The sequence below is a fragment of the Abramis brama genome, assembly GCF_963993115.1.
Source record: "Abramis brama genome assembly, chromosome: 24".
NCBI lineage: Eukaryota > Metazoa > Chordata > Actinopteri > Cypriniformes > Leuciscidae > Abramis > Abramis brama.
The window spans coordinates 1,133,561-1,153,097 of NC_139986.1; the positions used below are offsets into that span (position 1 = coordinate 1,133,561).

Here is a 19,537-nt window from a genome sequence, read left to right on the forward strand (position 1 = left end):
GAGTGGTCCAGACATGGGCTTAGCCAGGTTGATGTGAGGGGGTCTGGGAAATTAATTTTCTCAGCTCCCCCATGTCCCAGGCTGGGCTCTTCGGCGGGGTGGCTTCAGCCACCAGAAGCAGACTCAGGTCCTTCTGCACTGATGGTCATCCATCCGTGTGGTCTCCTTAGTTTGCTTCCCGCCAAGGCCACCTCCATGCGGCTCCTCCCCTCAGGCCTTCACCGGCCCTGAGCAGGAGGAGGTCACAGGAGGGCGGCGCTGCCAGTCTCTGCCCCTTAGACTGCCACGCCAGTCTAAGCAGCACTCTTGAGACGGGCAGCTTGGTCGGCGGGGTGGTCGCTCCTCTCATCCCCCTCTGTCGCCAGACCCCTGCCAGAGCACGCCCCCGTAGGACGCTGGTCCTCCCCTGGCCTCCTCTGGCAGGACGCGGCTAATGACCGTGCCCCCGCACAGGGCCGCTATGCCACCCTCGCCTGGGCTGGTCATTCCGCCTCACTGCCCCACCGATGGTACATCTGTGGTTCCTATGACCCCGCTGGCGCAGTTTCTGGAGGCCTGGCTAGAGCTTCCCAGACTGTCCCACTGGGTCGCGAGAACCATCAGGCTCGGCTACGCGATTCAGTTCGCGCGGTTTCCTCCCCGCTTCAGGGGAGTCCACTTCACTATGGTCGGTGGCAATGCCCCTGTCATGAGAGTGGAGGTCGACACCCTACTGGCGAAGGGTGCGATCGAGATTGTCCCTCCAGCCGAAATGAAGTCCGGCTTCTACAGCCCTTACTTCATTGTACCGAAGAAATCCGGTGGGTTACGGCCAGGCATTTTCGGTTGACAAAGCGTGCCTGGAATTCGGGCCGGCTAACTCTCACGTGATCCTGAGACCCCGGCCTGGATATGTGCCCAAGGTTCCTACTACCCCCTTTCGAGATCCGGTAGTGAACCTGCAAGCGCTGCCCTTGGAGGAGGCAGACCCAGCCTTGGCACTGCTCTGTCCAGTATGCGCCCTCCGTGCTTACGTAGACAGAACGCAGTGTTTCAGGACCTCAGACCAGCTCTTTGTCTGTTATGGTGGGAAGCTGAAGGGAAAGGCTCTCTCCAAGCAAAGGTTGTCCCACTGGATAGTGGACGCCATTGCTTTGGCATACCAGCAGCAAGGTCGACCATGCCCCCTTGGTGTGACGGCCCACTCCACTCGGAGTGTGGCATCCTCTTGGGCTTTAGCGCATGGCGCCTCGCTAACAGACATTTGTAGAGCTGCAGGCTGGGCGACACCCAACACATTTGCGAGATTCTATAATCTCCGAGTGGAGCCAGTTTCTTCTCATGTACTCGCTTCAACTAGCCGGTACTAGATTCTGCTCAGGTGTCTTCGCTTGCTCGCCATTCCTCTCCACGGACGGGATACATGCGATATTTTCCTCAGGTGAGCCTAATAAGCCCTGAGTCTCCTCCAGCACTGTCGACGTCAACGCCAGAGTTATGCCACCGGCAGGTTTCGCGCTTGACTAGGTGCCTCCATGTGCATGGTTCCCCCTCTGGGCGACCCCCACATGTGTATTTCCACTGTAAGCCTCTCTGAGCATGTGTCTTTCCCTCGGCAAGCCACCTTGCCACCCCAGTGATACTCCATATGCAGCCCCTCTGGGTCATATGTGTATTCCAAGTCCCCCCCTTAGGGCTGGGCATAATTGCATATTTCCTCTGAGATATGCTTCCCAGTGTACCTTGGTATTTCTGTGTTAAGTAGGACTCCTTCGTCCGTGCTAGTCTCACGACAGGGAGCTCAGACTTACGCAGGGCACTGGAAGACAGCCGAGGTGGCGTGATTAGACTGGGGACCCCATTCGTCGTCATCCGACGTAACACGGAGTGACCACGAAAGGGAACGTCTCGTTACGTATGTAACCCTCGTTCCCTGAGTAGGGAACGGAGACGTTACGTCCCCCTGCCACTTCCGCTGTACCGCTGGGAACGAAGATGACAGGCTTTCTAAGCGAAACCCCATTCGTTGTCATCCGACGTAACGTCTCCGTTCCCTACTCAGGGAACGAGGGTTACATACGTAACCGAGACGTTATTCATTTAATTTAAAAGTTAATTGAAAGGGGTTTTTGTGAGTCTGCTTTTGTGAGTCTGAAGCCTGATGTACTTATGAGCAGATAAAACAGGGCAGAAGGGCTCAGATACCAATACATTTACTAGCATAGTGAAAAAATACAAGGACATGATCCACAAATTTGCACCAATATTTATAGTCATACATAACCAGAGTGCACAGACTAACTGAGTACATTTGTCAGCTGAAGTTTTGGCTCTGCAATAAAACAGACTGTCCTGTGAAAGTACTCTTTCTATAACAGCCAAAGCAATTCTTTCTGCCATCATTTGCATTTCCCAAGACATCAATATCAAAAAAATATAATTAGAAAAAATAAATAAAAATAATTGCGTGGAACAAGGCTTAAAAACCGTCCATGAGAATTTAAAAGCAGTCTAATGTTACCCTGGTGTGTTTTATTTTTAATTTAATAGAATTGACAACTTGAGCTCCTTTTATCTAAATATATGTTGAATGTGACTTGTGGGACTATAGCAGCATGTATACAGTGGCCTCTCCGTTACGGACAGAACATATATCTTCATAGATCTTTTGATCAATATATTAAATGGCTTAAATATATGGAATAATATATTGCATAAAATAATAAATGAGATAAAATACTTAAATATGTAGAAAAGAGTGTTTTGATGGACCGGTTCATGTGAAGTCGTCATTATGGTGATCAGTGTTTGCTTCAGTTGGGCTCTTGACCCTCGACTTTCACTGTTAGTTTTTCTCTGCTGCTGCTGTAACTGAGTCTGTAAGGCATGTTTGCTACAGCAAAAGAAGCATGTCCTGATTTTACAGAGTTAGATGCATTCCTGGGTCAACATACTTTGTTGATCCTGGAACAACATTCCGGTCTGAAAATTTAGTCCTAAACATATTCCTAAACCTAACCCTACCTTTAAGTTCTTCCTAAAACCAGAGGGAAATGATGGGTGAATAACACTGATGTAGAAGCACCTAACCCTGGTTGTAAGCCTAAACTTGACATAAACTGTAAACTTGTCCCTCAAATCTGATTGGTTAATTGGAATGTTGCTCCAGGATCAACAAAGATGTTGATTCAGGAACATGTTGCTCTTGGTGAAATCAGGTTCTGCGACAAAGGAAGCCAAATAATTTTTTCATTGATTATTTACTGATGATAAGATCATCAGTTAATATATAAGTCGAGGGTCAAGACTGTCAAGACAACTAAAGCAAAACTGATCACCATAATGGTGACTCTTGTTGTTCCAACACTCTTTTGTATGTCTTTGTATTTACAACTTACAATTATGAGTAAAACATGCTTGAGACATGTAAGGAAATCAGTTTCCACACAATGTCAAATATTGCCTTGGTTTAATTAACATGCACCCTTAAGTAATACCAACATAACTTTCCTCGTAACTCAACTCAAATACTTTGTGTAGCTGTACATAGTAGAAGTCAACTGAGTGAAAGTAACTCACATTAAAACAATTTAACAAGTAACAAGCAAAATGTAACAAGTGCCTGGTTTCAGAAACAGGGCTAGGCCTTGGTTAAATGAGGACATTTAATCTTTTATAAATGTTCCTTAGAAAAAAACTAAAAACAATACTGGTGTGCATCTTGAGACAAAACAATGGCACTGATATATTTTATATACAAGTCAGATAATATCTGAAGCCTAGTCTGTGAAAGCCTTGTCTGTCACATATTTTTTCAATATATGAAAAGACCCAATTATTCAATATATTGTAATATATATTAACACAATATATTAGTCCATGTATTTTTGAATATATTTAAAACCATTTAATATATTGACCATACATAAATGGAAACATATTTTCTTTGCAATTGGGCTGGCACAGCGATCGCCAGTGTTTGGCTCTTGGTTTGGATGTGTTTGCCTCTCAGCTGTTGTTGAGTCAGAAGGATTGGGTTCTTGACTCTTAAACATGACTGTGAAATAAGCATGCACCTTGGGGTTTAAAAGCAATTTCCAGGCCTTTGCCTCTGACTGGGAGTCATACAGGAGTCTGTGCGTATCTTCTTCATCGCTGAAACACTTCTCTTCCCTCATAACCTTCACAGCGCTTCTGCTGAACATTCACCACCTGCAGAGAGCATGCACTCTTCGTACAGAGCGTTTCATTCTCCCATGGCCACGTTAAAAATAACATTTGCAACACAGACTGTGGGTTTGGCAAATCTTCTGCTTCCTCATTTCTGCTTCTCGTGTGACTTATTTCTGCACCAAAGATTCCTCAGAATGATGGAAAAAATGGTTAGCAATGTTTCGCTATTCAAAAACATCAACATTATTTCTGATCTTCAAGAAGCAAAGAATATGCGTATAAACCATGTATTTATCTAGTTCCTGTTCCAGTAAAACAGCTTTTATAAAAACATGGTAACACTTCACAATATGGTTATAACATTAGTTTACAAACTAACAATGAAAAATACTTCTAGAGTATTTATTAAGTTAATATTTGTTAATGTTAATTTCAACACTTACTAATACATTTCAAAAAGCCATAAGTTGTCATTTAGTTAATGCACTGTGAACTAACATGAACAAACAATGAACAATTGTAACTAACATTAATAAAGATTAATAAAACGTTTTAAAAATATATATTACTCGCTGTTAGTTGATGTTACTTAATATATTCACTAATGTTAACAAATGAGACCTAAATCTAAAGTGTGACCAAAAAGCTTTTATATAACAGTTCAATATAGGTTTTCTGAGTCACTTACATTTCAGACACAATATTACCAGTAATTTTGTCTTTTTTTCACTTTTTAGTGTCATAATTTTCATTATAAATATGGCTTAGTATGTCATAATTTTGACTTTTCATGTCATAAATATGGCTTAGTATGTGATCATTTTGACCATGTCATAAATATGTGGTGGGAAAGGGCTTCCATAAGAGACGGACATCAGTTTGCCTGGAAAGTACAAACACAAATATCGTCTTGATATTAAGCCAGTTTATCATACTTTAATAATTTACTGTAACTTTCAAAATAGCCTTCTCAAAACAGAAAAACAGAAAAAAAAGCATTTATTCATGCAAACAACAACAAAAAACAACAGCTTGTTTAATTCTGAGGAAAGTATATGATTGCTTTAAGGGAGTCTGTATTAAACCTCATGAAACCCTTTACTGGATTCGGTCCACATACAGTAACGGACACTAGAACTCGCTCTGACTCCAGATCTGCTGAAACATCTTCTGTAACAGCACATTTAGCACAATAAACCCAGGCATACTCTCAGAAGACAAAGCCTTCTCATGCTGATAGTGTGTCAGGAGCCCGAGCTCGAGGTGCTTCTGTCAGCATCTTCTTGCCCTGTAGACTCGAGCGTCTGCTTTTCCCCAGGCTGTGTGTTGTCAGAGCTAGTGCTGCTGCGGGCGAGAGACATGCCGGATCCTCAGGAAACTCCTCAGGAAAACGTTTGCTTCAAATCAGCCACCAGCTGCCTTGGAGTCTCATGTACACTCACCTAAAGGATTATTAGGAACACCTGTTCAATTTCTCATTAATGCAATTATCTAGTCAACCAATCACATGGCAGTTGCTTCAATGCATTTGGGGGTGTGGTCCTGGTCAAGACAATTTCCTGAACTCCAAACTGAATGTCAGAATGGGAAAGAAAGGTGATTTAAGCAATTTTGAGCGTGGCATGGTTGTTGGTGCCAGACGGGCCGGTCTGAGTATTTCACAATCTGCTCAGTTACTGGGATTTTCACGCACAACCATTTCTAGGGTTTACAAAGAATGGTGTGAAAAGGGAAAAACATCCAGTATGCGGCAGTCCTGTGGGCGAAAATGCCTTGTTGATGCTAGAGGCCAGAGGAGAATTGGCCGACTGATTCAAGCTGATAGAAGAGCAACTTTGACTGAAATAACCACTCGTTACAACCGAGGTATGCAGCAAAGCATTTGTGAAGCCACAACATGCACAACCTTGAGGCGGATGGGCTACAACAGCAGAAGACCCCACCGGGTACCACTCATCTCCACTACAAATAGGAAAAAGAGGCTACAATTTGCACGAGCTCACCAAAATTGGACAGTTGAAGACTGGAAAAATGTTGCCTGGTCTGATGAGTCTCGATTTCTGTTGAGACATTCAGATGGTAGAGTCAGAATTTGGCGTAAACAGAATGAGAACATGGATCCATCATGCCTTGTTACCACTGTGCAGGCTGGTGGTGGTGGTGTAATGGTGTGGGGGATGTTTTCTTGGCACACTTTAGGCCCCTTAGTGCCAATTGGGCATTGTTTAAATGCCACGGCCTACCTGAGCATTGTTTCTGACCATGTCCATCCCTTTATGACCACCATGTACCCATCCTCTGATGGCTACTTCCAGCAGGATAATGCACCATGTCACAAAGCTCGAATCATTTCAAATTGGTTTCTTGAACATGACAATGAGTTCACTGTACTAAAATGGCCCCCACAGTCACCAGATCTCAACCCAATAGAGCATCTCTGGGATGTGGTGGAACGGGAGCTTCGTGCCCTGGATGTGCATCCCACAAATCTCCATCAACTGCAAGATGCTATCCTATCAATATGGGCCAACATTTCTAAAGAATGCTTTCAGCACCTTGTTGAATCAATGCCACGTAGAATTAAGGCAGTTCTGAAGGCGAAAGGGGGTCAAACACAGTATTAGTATGGTGTTCCTAATAATCCTTTAGGTGAGTGTAGATTCCCTGTGTAGAGCGAGAGACATGCCAGATCCTCAGAGAGAGAGAGGAGAGAGAGGAGAGAGAGAGAGAGAGAGAGAGAGAGGAGAGAGAGAGACAGAGAGACAGAGAGTGAGAGAGAGACAGAGAGAGAGAGAGAGAGAGAGAGAGAGAGAGAGAGAGAGAGAGAGAGAGAGAGAGATGATCCTGATCACTATAGTCGTAGGTAACACTTGAGTAATTAGTGATGCATTTTATGACCACATTGAAAGTAAAAGACCTGACACGTTAATATTGTGATTAGTAATTAATTAGTAATGCTTTATAATTTGTCATAATTAGTTCTTAATGAGGCCTGTCTTAGTCCTAAATTTGATATTACTTACTGGTTAGTTAAGCTTGTTTCTATATTAGTTAATAGTAGCTGAAGAGTTAATGTAGAACTACTCATTAGTCCTGCATTACTTCCCGCATAGTTACTTATTAATAACGGACCATTATTACAAAGTGTTCCTGAACAAGCTTCCAATCTACAGGCCCAGAACGAGAGTGAAAACCAATGCTACACTCGTTCATTCACATGATTATTTTCTCCTCCACATTCACCAGTGCTTTACTCTAGCAGGATTCATACGCTCTCATGCGTTCAGCGTCATCAAACCAAGCTGTGCATTAATAATGAAGAAACACAGAGCATGTGCGACTGCGCTTGTGAACACATGCGTTTCATTTCTTCATCAGTCCCTCAGCAGGGATGATTATGAGTTTATCAGATCGGTTTCCACATGCTCACAGATATGATTATGTAAACATCATTAAGAGATTTTGTGAGTGAGATCATCTCAAATCAAATATTGAATGATATTTCCCTCCTTCTGTTTGCTTGTAAGAATTTCTGCTAAAGTCAAGTAACTTTTATTTTTGAAGCGCTTTATAAGATACAGATTGCTTCACAGTAATAAACAGGAACATAACAGTGTTATTGTTGCAGAATTCATCAATTATGAAACTAATTCAATTTCAGCGATAAGCAACTCTACATTGTCATTATTCTGCTCATTCAGTTCAAGTTTTGCTCACATCTGATAGTGTCAATGCTGTCAAATCCATGATAATAATGAATATGAATTGTCTTTAAAACCCAAAAGTCTGGGAAGTCATGTGACAGCAGACAATAATATATTACATACTTTATAATCAACTCAGTCTGTTGTTTGTCTTGAATTTTCCCTCAGATAAATAGACTACCATCTGCCAGAAAAACAGAGCTTCTTTTAATGAATACAAAACATATCATTATTAATCATGCTTGCACACAATATAAGTATTTTATTTAACAAATCAATATTGGCCCAAACAAAAGCATTTTAAATGTAATCATCCACATTTTGGGCTTTGTTAATGTGCAACCTTAATGTTTGATGTGGCTTCTTATCACAGAATGAAAATACTTTATTTTATAGTATTCAGTATATTGCATTATACTTTATTCTTATAACAATACGCGAGATGGCTTAAAGAACACAGATAAACCATATATCGTCTTCATGTTGCATCAGTCAAACGTCTCTATTTGCATGTTATTCATCTAGAGGCCTTTGATACGGTGGCCGAGAGCTCAACGCACTGCAACTGAAGAAAACACATGCAAATAGAAAAAAAAACCCACCCACAAATTAAGAAAACATCTTCATCAGTTTCACAACACACATGTGCTCCAAATACTCACAACACAACCAAGTACAGAAACGCGCTGCAAATAACACAGAACCCGGCTGGGACGTGCTTACAGCTCAAAGTCTACTTTATTTTATTTTATTTCTTTTAACTTTTTGTTGTTATTGTTGTTGTTGCAAAACATACAGAGATTATTTTTTTATGACATACAACTTGTATACAATAAACAAAATGTATTAACAATATGTTCAATGTCATCAGAATACAAATGAGAAAAGAACAATGAGCTGAAAACTAAAAGTGCGTTCCAAATGGCTTCATAATGGCACACTAGTGCCCTAATCACTCCAAGTCCACTTCAAGAGCTCTGCCGTCTGCCCTTCGAAGGGAGCAGGGCACAGGGATGCTTATGAGCAATAAGCACGTCCCAGCCGGGTTCGTCACTTATTTGGTTCCCCTGGAAACATTTCCGTTGTGGTCTGTGTTATTTACAGCACGTTTCTGTACTTGTTTGTTTTGTGAGTATTTGGAGCACACGTGTGTTGTGAAACTGATGAAAATGTTTTCTTAATTTGTGGGTGTTTTTTTTCTTTCTATTTGCATGTGTTTTCTTCAGTTGCTGTGCATTGAGCTCTCTCGGCCACCGTACTTTGAGCATATAAGAGGTTTCCTGGAACGTCATATGATTTATGACTTTATGGGCCCTATTTTAACGATCTGAAACGCAAGTGTCAAAGCGCAAAGCGCAAGTAACTTTGTGGGCGGGTCTTGGCGCTGTTGCTATTTTCCCAGCGGGATAAATGACTCTTGCGCCAGGCGCAAATCTAAAATGGGTTGGTCTGAAGTAGCTTCATTATTCATAGGTGTGGTTTGGGCGTAACGTGAAATAAACCAATCAGAGCGTCATCTCACATTCCCTTTAAGAGCAGACGCGCTTTGTTCTAAAGCGGATTCCTATTATAACGGCGGATTTGCCAGACGCGCGCCAGGAGCGGTTCACAGCCAAGGAGAGCAACGCTCTCGTCAGGGACGTTGGGGATGGAGAAACCCACCCAAATTAACTTCGGTTAAAAAGGCGTATGATAATTTGGGTAAATGTGTAAGCTAGATGTATGCTTTTATAATAAATTGTCTATCTATCTATCTATCTATCTATCTATCTATCTATCTATCTATCATAATAATGTATGATTTGCAAAAATGAAAACGCCTCGGTTACGACTGTAACCTCGGTTCCCTGAAGAGGGAACGAGCGTTGTGTCGAGAATGACGCTATGGGGAACGCTTTGCGTGATGACGTCTTGAAGCACATGTAAAATCAGTCCAATGGTGTGGCGGAACGTCAGAGGCGGGTGACGTCACGTACCAGGAAACTATAAAAGCCGGCCCGAAACAGAAAACGAAAGCTTCGTAAAAGTCTGAAGTCGAGCTGACAGGCATGAAGGAGATATGGCAAGGCGACGCAACGCTCGTTCCCTCTTCAGGGAACCGAGGTTACAGTCGTAACCGAGGCGTTCCCTTTCAAGGGAACTCCCGTTGCGTCGAGAATGACGCTATGGGGAACGTCTATACCAACGCCTCCATAGCTACGAATGTCTGTCCTGTGTGTAATCTGGAGAGCAGCACTAGGAAGACAAAACATGAGACCCTGGAGCAGAGTCTAGATCCAGAGAGTAAAACCTGACGAAAGTGTGCGGTGAGGACCAGCCTGCCGCATCACAGACGTCCTGTAAAGAAACTCCTGAAATAAGGGCCTTAGAGGCCGCCATACTCCTCGTCGAGTGCGACCGGACAGCCAAAGGAGAAGGCTGCCCAGCCGCCTCATAAGCAAGTGAGATAGCCTCGACCACCCACTTGCTCATCCTTTGCTTAGACACTGGACCTCCTTTGTTAGGGGACCCAAAGCACACAAATAATTGATCACTTTTACGCCACAGGGCAGCTCTGTGGACATACGCGTCTAACGCCCGCACAGGGCAAAGCAAATTATTAGCCTCCTGGTCAGCATTTTGAAAGGGAGGAGGACAGAAGGCCTGCAGGACAATAGGTCTGACCACATTAGTGGGGACCTTGGGGATATAACCCGGTCTCGGATGTAGAAAAGCTTTCACCATACCCGGAGCAAACTCTAAGCATGACGGAGCAACCGACAATGCTTGAAGATCCCCAATTCTCTTGAGAGAAGAGATAGCCAGAAGAAAAGGAGCTTTCAAAGTTAGAAACTTCTCAGGAACCTCCTCAATGGGCTCAAAGGGGGCCAGGGACAGGCCTTGAAGTGCAATGGACAAGTCCCATGGTGGCACCCTAGAGCGAACTGCAGGCCTCAGCCTCCAAGTGCCACGAAGGAAACGAGATACCAAAGGGTCTTTCCCCACAGACATTCCACCCAAAGGAATGTGGTAAGCACCTATTGCCGCCACATAAACCTTTAAGGTGGACGGGGTCAGACCTGCAGTGAACCGGTCCTGCAGGAACTCCAGAACTGTACCAATTGGGCAGTTGACTGGATCCAACCGACGGTCACTACACCAAGAAGTGAAGACTCTCCACTTCAGGGCATAAAGTTTCCTCGTGGAGGGAGCTCTGGAATGTAGAATGGTCTCCACAACCTCAGTTGAGAGACCTGACTCTATGAGCTGGGCCCCCTCAGAGGCCAAACCCACAGGTTCCACAGTTCTGGGCGGGGGTGAAATATCGAGCCCTCCGCCTGGGACAGAAGGTCCCTCCTGACGGGTAGCTCCAGAGGAGGCCCGTCGAGGAGCGACACAAGATCGGGAAACCATACTCTGCCCGGCCAGCGCGGGGCTATAAGAAGCAGGCAAACCCGGTCCCTGCGAACTCTCTCCAGAACTCCCGGGAGCAGAGCAACTGGGGGAAAAGCGTACAGACGTAGCCTCGGCCACGTCTGCACCATAGCATCCAGTCCCAGAGGAGCTGGATGCGTGAGGGAGAACCAAAGTGGACAGTGAGACGTCTCTCGAGACGCAAACAGATCCACTTGTGCTTGGCCGAACTCCCTCCATATCAGCTCCACCACCTCGGGGTGGAGCCTCCATTCCCCGGGCCTCGGCCCCTGCCTCGACAGAGTGTCTGCTCCTATATTCTGGACCCCGGGGATGTAAGCTGCCCTGAGTGACAGTAACTTCCCCTGGGACCACAAGAGGATATGGCGTGCCAAGTTGGATAACGGGCGCGAGCGCAAACCCCCTTGGTGGTTGATATAGGCGACTACCGACGTGTTGTCCGTGTGTACTAACACATGGTGTCCCCTGAGATCTGTGATAAAGCTCCTCAGAGCCCGGAAGACAGCTAACATCTCTAGGCGATTGATATGCCAGGAACGATGATGGTCTTCCCACAGACCTTGAGATGAGCGACCCTCCAGGATCGCTCCCCAACCCGTGAGGGAAGCATCCGTCGTTAGCAGTTTGCGACGACAAGGAGCTCCCAACACTGGGCCCTGGGACAGGAACCAAGGTTTCTTCCACATAACCAGGGCACGTAAGCATCGCCGCGTGACCCTGATTGTGCGAAATGGGTTGCCCCTCGGGGAAAACCCCCTGGTCCTGAGCCACCACTGCAGGGGCCTCATGTGCAGCAGTCCAAAAGGTATCACGTTGGAAGCTGCTGCCATGAGACCCAACAGTCTCTGGAACTGTTTGACAGTGAGTAGCTGGCCTAGCTTTACACTTTTCACAGCTGCAAGGATGGACTCTATACGTGGCGGTGACAGGCGCGCCTGCATCGACACTGAGTCCCAAACCACGCCTAAAAAAGTGGTCCTCTGGAGAGGAGAAAGCACACTCTTCTTGGCGTTCAGCCGTAACCCCAGCTCTTTCATGTGGGCGAGAACAACATCTCGATGTTGAACCGCCAACTGATGCGACTGAGCTAAAATCAACCAATCGTCGATGTAGTTCATGATGCGAATACCCTGGAGGCGCAGCGGCGCCAGAGCTGCATCCATGCATTTGGTGAAAGTGCGGGGTGATAAAGCTAGGCCGAATGGAAGAACACGATATTGGTATGCTTTGCCCCCGAAAGCAAACCTCAGGAACTTCCAATGACACGGACGGATGGAAATATGGAAATATGCGTCCTTGAGGTCTATCGTGACAAACCAGTCCTCGGACCTGATCTGTGGCACGATCTGTCTCAATGTTAACATTTTGAACTTGAGCTGCATGACTGACTCGTTCAGAACTCGAAGATCTAAAATGGGACGCAATCCCCCGTCCTTCTTTGGAACTATGAAGTACCGGCTGTAAAACCCGGTTTCCCTGTCGGAGGGAGGTACATATTCTATGGCCCCTTTCTCTAACAGAGTGTTCACTTCCTGTTCCATGACCAGAACCTGCTCGGGGCCCACCACTGTGGGCAGGACCCCCATAAACCGAGGTGGGCGTTTTTTGAATTGTATCTGATACCCTTTTTCCACGGTCTGCAGGACCCAACGAGAAACATTTGACAGTAGCTTCCACGCTGTCAAAGATTCTACTAGAGGTACCAGCCTCTCGAGACTGGTTTTTGGATTTTGTTGTTGTTGAGCAGTCAATTCGTCGCCCTGTAACGGCGCACCGGCAGGGAACGATCGAACAGACTGCTCTAACACCCTCCTCGGAGGGGGCGGGCATCCCGAGGCCACTACGTTTCCGGGTGGTCCTTGAGATATGTGCTCGCCGGAGACCGCTGCGCCCTGTAACACCGGAGGCGGCAGGGTTAGCAGAACGGTCCCCTGAGGGTACCGAAGAGAGACGGGCACCGTAAAAAGAGGTGTTAACCGCTCTGCTTCGGGGGGGACTACCCTCATTTGTCCTGAGCCCTCGGACGTCAGGATTTCTTCCCAGCAGCCTTCTTGGCAGTAATAACGGTCCGCAGATCCGCTCTACCCCTCGAAGACTGCTGGGTTTGAGCGCGCCCTCCGTGTCCCCGAGATTTTTGTGGGGGAGCACGGGAGGACACACTCTGCTTTTGAGTGGCACGATGATCAGCGCTCTTTTTAGAGGAGTGAGGCTGCTCCCGCTCAGCAGCCTCAATGAAAGAGCGGCGGGGGAGAAGTTTCTGGAGTGCAGCAGCCTGTTTTGAAGCTTCTTGCGATTTAGCTACCGCACTGTTCACTGCATCTCCAAATAGCCCAACAGTAGAAACCGGAGCATCTAAAAGAACATGTTTTTCTCTATCTTTGATGTCACTCAGATTGAGCCACAGATGCCTCTCAGTGGCCACCAGGGCTGCCATAGACCGCCCGATTGATTTAGCGGTCTCCTTGGTGGCCCTGAGAGACAAATCTGTGGCTCTACGCAGTTCGGCTACTGTGTCGGGACCAATACCCCCGCCCTCCTCTAAATCACCCAGTAATTCTGCCTGATATGCTTGCATAAGGGACATCGTATGCAGACACGCTGCAGCTTGACCAGCGGCTGCATACGATTTATGAATCAGGGAGGAAGTGAATTTAACTGGTTTGGTGGGAAGTGTAGGAGCCTTCAGGGAAGATGCCGTTGCTGGAGAGAGATAGCTCGCAAGCGTCTCTTCCACCTTCGGCATCTCCCCATAACCATACTCTTTATATTTGTAGATGGAAGAGTAATGTGATGTTTGAGGTCTATATACTCTGTATGACATAGGTTTTCCCCACGATCTCGACACCTCGGTGTGGAGATCGGGGAAAAACGGAAGACTCCTACGCTGAGGCTGTGTACGAGATGGCAGGAAGCGTTCGTCGAGCTTGCTTTTCGAACGAACGTCCTGCCTATCCTCTGGCCACTCAAGAGAAAGTCTGTCAACTGCTCTTGTAACTACATCGAGCAGTTCTTCGAATGCATGAGACTGAGGTGGCGAATCCTCAGACTCAGCTTCAATACTCACAACATCCAACTCCTCAGAGCTGGATAGTTGCAGTATTGGTGCCTCTATCGGGGGGGAAGAAACCGCAGCGCGTGCTTCCACACCCTGATGAGAGGCACTGGATCTGTCAGTAAGAGGCTGAGATAAGGCAGAGCCCGTCTCAACATCCACTGACAGATCCATTTGCGAACCCCAGGTCTGAGATCGCCGCCGAGCCTCAGCCGCGGCGGGACCCGAGCCCTGGGGAACGTGGTCGGGATTGAACCGAGCCAACCGGGATCGGAGCGTCCGCAATGGAAGCGCACAGCAATGCACACAGTCACCACCCTCGAGTGCTGACTGGGCATGCTCCTCTCCCAAACAAACAACACAAAGAGTGTGTGTGTCACCTCCCGTTAAATAACGCGGGCAGGGATGGACACACACTCGATACTGCTGCTTGCTCGCCATATCTGAATAAATATATATATATATAGACAGACAACACCAAATAACAAGGACAGATTTCAACACAGAGCGCGACTGAAGACTCAGAAAGCTTTCGTTTTCTGTTTCGGGCCGGCTTTTATAGTTTCCTGGTACGTGACGTCACCCGCCTCTGACGTTCCGCCACACCATTGGACTGATTTTACATGTGCTTCAAGACGTCATCACGCAAAGCGTTCCCCATAGCGTCATTCTCGACGCAACGCTCGTTCCCTTGAAAGGGAACTGCTGCTTCTGTGTAGATGAGAGAATCAAAGTGTATGCGCGTTGTGCACACGCTACATTGATTATGGCCAAGCATGCGCCCTTAAAATAGCATATGAATAACATGCGCAACGCGCCACTGACTTTAAACTATTTTTTCCTGGTTAGTGGCGCAATTGTTTTTTAAACCTGCAAAATAGCATGAAGGAACGTTTGCGCCAGAACACGCCTCCTTTTTTGCGCTGAACCGCCCAGGGAGCGCAAGTTCATTCCCTAGTTTAGCAACGTGCTTTTGTGGAGGGAAAAGCGCGCTTTGCGCGGGTGCAAAATAGGAATGATACATGCGTCGGTGTACAAAGTCAATTGCGCTGGGTGCAAGATAGGGCCCTATGAGTCTCAGATTTGACTGAGGGTTAGGGTTAGGGTGATTGTTTATCAGCAGCAGTTTCTGCTGTTAGAGTCTGTGTTTCTGCGCTGGTGTGAATTGTTGACTGCCACTGAAGGGTGGATTCTCAGTGATAACACACACACACACACACACACACACACACACACAGCTCTGCTCCCATAATGAGAAAATCAAGCTGATTTACCGACACGTGTGTTTTAAAGGGAGCCACAAGTCATATTTCTGATTGTTTATGAGTGTGTGTATATTTTGCACTGTTGCTCATTTGTTAATTGAGGCCTGACACACACCAACACATTTTGCTTGCATTTCACTGAGGGTCAGAGCTCATCTATAGAGCACTTCTTTAAATTAGCTTCTTAATTTACAGTGCAGTTTCTACTTTAATATAGCTTACTGTACATTTCCATAATGGAGTGAACGAAGAACGTGCAAAGTAGTAAGTCTAGTTTAAAGACAAAGTTAATCACAGGACAACAGTCTTGATAGATTTGCTAACATCTCCCTTCATTAATTTAAATTCTTCATTAATTGTGTTAAGTATCCGCCTCTTACAGGGCTGAAAAACAGCCTATTAATGTTCACAGCAAAGGCTTAATGTAGTCTTAATTATATACATCGACCTTATATTAATCTGTGTTGAAGTGAAACTTAAATAACTTTAATTAAATCATAATATATTTCAAGTGTGAGATGGTACCTAACTTGTTACTGAGTCACACAATAACATAGGTAACAAAAATATGATTATTATTTAGAAATATGATCTAAATAACATTATAAAAATGTTCTTTAAACGTCTAAAAATGTTTTATTGGTTATTTGAACGTTAAGGGAACATTCCATTATGCAAACATTATTGGACATTACTTTTGAATGTTCTCTAAACGCTCTGAAACAAGTGGAAACATTTAAAGCACGTTAGACGAACATCCAACTCAGAAAAACAGTTTCATGAAGAGAACGTTCCCTGTTGGGTGTGTAGATGCTACAGATGTAGTTTTAAACACACACAAACAAACACACACACACACACACACACACACACACACACACACACACTGGCATTAATACAGCAGAAAGTGGTCCATCACTTCAGGGATCCGCAGCTCAGTGGTCAAACCTAAATCTAGCATGTTTTTAACACACCGGCGTCCCACAATCACTGAGGGCAGCGCTTGTGTGTGTGTCTGCTGGTGTTTGTGCTTCTACATCAGTGTTATTCACCCATCATTTCCCTCTGGTTTTAGGAAGAACTTAAAGGTAGGGTTAGGTTTAGGAATATGGTTAGGACTAAATTTTCAGACCGGAATGTTGTTCCAGGATCACCAAAATATGTTGACCCAGGAATGCGTCTAACTCTGCAAAATCAGGACATGCTTCTTTTGCTGTAGCAAACATGCCTTACAGACTCAGTTACAGCAGCCAGAGAAAAACTAACAGTGAAAGTCGAGGGTCAAGAGCCCAACTGAAGCTAACACTGATCACCATAACGATGACTTCATATGAACTGGTCCATTAAAACACTCTTTTCTACATATTTAAGTATTTTATCTCATTTATTATTTTATGCAATATATTATTCCATCTATTTTTCAATATATTTAAGCCATTTACAGTTTTTCTCGATTGCTTAACCCTCTGAGGTCGACAAACACGCGCGCGCGTTTTGCTGGATTTTTTTCACATAGCAGCAACATAAACTTAAAAAAATCCGTCATTTATGGTCATATAAATAAAATAAATACATGATTATAAACTATAGAGGGTCTTCTTTTTTTGTGTACACTCACATTAACATCAAAACCTTGTTTTTATTTTTAAATAAATAAAATAAACAGGGTGCGCTTTCAGCTCACTCTGTCTCCGCAAAAATCTTTCTGAAACAAGTCTGGAAAATGAACTGAAACTCAGCTAATACTTATCACACAACCATGAAACATGCGTCTAAAGAAAGCTTTAAATTTCGACGAACGTTTGTATTTTGAGCGACGAACGTTGAGCGACTTGATCCAGCCGTGGATAATATTTCGGATGAGTAAGTCTTTTTAAATTTACTTGCATAAGTTGACAAGCTATTTTATATAAACGTAGGCTACATATTTTACTGGTTGGACCATTTCCATACTTGTCATTCAGAGTAATTTATATTTAAATGGTCTAGGCTATGCTGTATAATGTAAGAGAGAGGCTTCATGCAGTCTGTTTTCTTTCGTTTTTAATAGTTTTGTTTAAAATAACACATTTCAAGCTTTCTATATATTTCTCTGGTATTTTAGGCAAAGCTTATGAGTTTGGGTTAATTTATGAGGCGAGCTCCAGTTCGCATGCCGACACCGAGCTCTATTGCCTGCTATTTTTAATTCTTATGTATTAAATAGGCTACAAGCAATTTGTTGTTGAAACAACGATTAAAATTAAGATACAATTAATACAAAACGAAATTCACTTTAAAGAAAGGCTTTATACAAAAAATAAACCTAATGAAATGGTCAAAATCTTGTCTGCCCACTCCATTTGTCTCGCGATTGCGCATGATCTTAGATCATAGGCCTGTATGAAAGTTAGAATTTTGAAATTAATTTAGAAAATATTACGTATTTTTAGATTATATTTTGACTAGTGTTTATGCTGCCTCATTATCATCAACGAAGAGTGCTTGCAAATATCTACTGCAAATGTGTGTATGTGCTGAAATGTGTAAATATGCCCAGCTGATGAATTGTAAATGTGTTAATGTTTGCGTTGTGCAATGTGCTATCTCCGTAATGGCCCATTGACACGCAATATATGCCTACAGCACGTGTCTACAATTATTCGCATCAGTTATTCATATAGACTAATGGTAATATACTTTTAAATATTTATGTTATAATAGTTTTCAACTTTAAAAAAAAAAGGAATGTAGCTGCATCACCTTTATCTGCAACTCGGGAGGGCGCGCAGCAACACAGTCGAACATCAGAACGAGTAAGTACATATTTACCCATGTTAGTTCAATTTTTTTTTTACAATATGAGCCTGTATGACTTTATTTTTGGAGGTTGGTTGATAATGTTACATTTTTTTCTTTGTGTTATCCTATCAGCATGCTAATGCCCATCACTTGTCATGTGCTGGAATAGTACTCTAAAATATATGATAATAATAGTTTTTAACTTTTTTTTAAAGGAATGATGTAGGTTCTGCAACTCGCACTAAGAGGGCACGCAGCAACATAGACAGAAATCAGAAAGAGTAAGTACATATTTACCCACTATTTTACAGATGTTAGACCTGATGTTGTTTTATCAACATGCTGACTGTCCATCAGTTATGCATGTGTACTTAGTACTTTGTTCAACCTTAATTAATATTAATATTATTATTTTTATAGGAATGTGGTAGCATCACCCTCAGCCTCACCTGCAACTCGCACTGGGAGGGCACGCGACAGGTGTCGTTCAGTTTTGAGAACAACTGAAAAGTAAGTACACTTATTCCCTTTCTTTCAGATATTAGTATAATTCTGTTGACATATTCTGGTTTTACATAGTCCATACAAACATTATGTGTCTGTATGGCTTTGCATCTGGCCAATGTTACTTTTAATGATTGAAATACAGTTGTTATATTTTGTGTAATAAACATGCTCACAGTTGTTTGTTTGTTAGCTATAAAGGTGATGGTGATCATCAGACACCTGTTGCAAAGAGGGCCAAGACAAACATTCAGACAAGCAACAAGCAGTCTACTCTGTCATGGAAAACAGAGACTGACAATGATATGGTTGATATGACATTGATATGACTTTTCTGTGTACACAGGAAAGAACAACTTTCCCACAGGCCATGGACTGTCACATGATGCTGTAACATCTCTTTTGGACTGTAAAGTTTTAGGCTCTGGGTACCATGTGTACAAGGACAATTTCTACACAAGCCCAAAGCTCCTCAAAGACCCGTTTGCAATGAAGTTTGGTGCATGTGGGACTTACAGGGACAACAGGAAGGATTGCCCACGTGATGCAACTAATTCAACGGGGCATGGGCATTTACTGTGAGATACCTGCAAATTTAGAACATTTAGTTCCTCCACATAGAGGAATTACAATAAAACAGATTGAAAAACAAAACCTTTGAATCT

General features: G+C 44.1%; 1 long non-coding RNA gene across 1 annotated transcript; it reads left to right on the plus strand.

Moving 5' to 3' along the window:
• Positions 1-18,594: 18,594 nt before the first annotated feature.
• Positions 18,595-19,135, plus strand: LOC311075556. Its single transcript, XR_014604517.1, has 3 exons — positions 18,595-18,649; positions 18,789-18,878; positions 19,066-19,135. It is a non-coding gene; the product is annotated as an uncharacterized lncRNA (long non-coding RNA).
• Positions 19,136-19,537: the final 402 nt, after the last annotated feature.